Below are 1401 nucleotides of genomic sequence, written 5' to 3'. Positions count from 1 at the left end.
CCAGAAGGGGGCATTGGAGAATATTCTGAGGGGCTGAAAAGATTTCCCTATGTCGATTACCCTCCCTCTGGAGAAAGGAGATTACTTCCTGAGACACTAGCTTGCTATACTCCCTCTTTGCCTGACAAAGAATAAATCTGCTCTTTCTTTCTCCTTCAAAACTCTGTCTCCATATCTCATATCAGCATTGTGTACAGAGAACCAATATTCTGGCATCAGTAATGGTCTTCTGAGTGTGTACTAATCTACAAACTCATCGAGTTGCATATATTCATTATGCACAGCTTTTCTTGTATGTAATTAGCCTCCAATTAATAAAAATAAATGGGAAAAAATTACTTAATTAAAAGAAAAGAAAATAGAAATAGCCTTCTGTGGATGAAAGGCATTGATCTGGTCTCTGATGAAAGGAAGTAAGATTTAGGTGGAGAATATAGCATGATCAAGTTGTTGTTGGGCATATGTTGGGGCCGAGAGGTAAATGCAGAGAGAAAGGCCATGCAGAGAGAGGTAAGTGCAGAGAGAAATGGTAAAAGAAAAATGGTAAAAATGGTAAAAAAAAAAAATGGTAAAAATGCAGAGAGAAATGCTGAAAGTGGGACATTCAGCATCTCATAAACTTGGACCTCCATCTAGAAGAGATCAATTCAGTAATTTGATAACTTCATCTTTGTAGGACTTGACCGAAAAGCAGCTTATAAGTAATAGCTAATGTGAAGACATCTATAGCTAAGATATTTCTTTAAAAAGCAGAAGAAAAGAGACTTCCTTCTTCTAATCCCGTCCCCTGCTCTCCCCAAATTTGCAAGTCTATTTTGGTCAAAATAGCACATCAGACTGGAAACTAACACCATGGTACTCTTGGCCCTGCTCGGACTTTGCATTTCCAACTTGGCTGGGTTGTTGGTCCATGAACTAAATTCTGAATATTGGCCCTGATGCCCACTTACTCTGGAACTCATCATTCTCCTTTATGTGTCAAGGCTTAATTTATCTCTCCAGCACCATCTGAAATCACATATCCTTCAAGAAACCATTTATTGTGGATTATCAAAAACACTAATTTGAAAAGATACATGCATCCTAAAGTTCATAGCAGCATTATTGACAATTGCTAAGATATGGAAGTAACCTGAGTGTCCATCAACAGATGAATGGAAGAAAGGTATGGTATACACACACACTGGAATACTTCTAAGCCATAAAAAAGAATGAAAATTTGCCATTTGCAGCAACATGTATGAACATGGAGGGCATTATGCTAAGTAAAGTAAGTCAGGCAGAGAAAGACAAAAACTGTATGATATCATTTAGAGATGGGATCTGAAAAATACAAGAAACTGGTGAATATATATGATAAAAAAAGAAGCAGACTCACAGATGTAGAGAACAAGTTAGTGG

Source organism: Cervus elaphus, chromosome 9 (assembly GCF_910594005.1).
Source record: "Cervus elaphus chromosome 9, mCerEla1.1, whole genome shotgun sequence".
Classification (NCBI taxonomy): Eukaryota; Metazoa; Chordata; class Mammalia; order Artiodactyla; family Cervidae; genus Cervus; species Cervus elaphus.
This window is presented reverse-complemented; position numbering follows the sequence as displayed.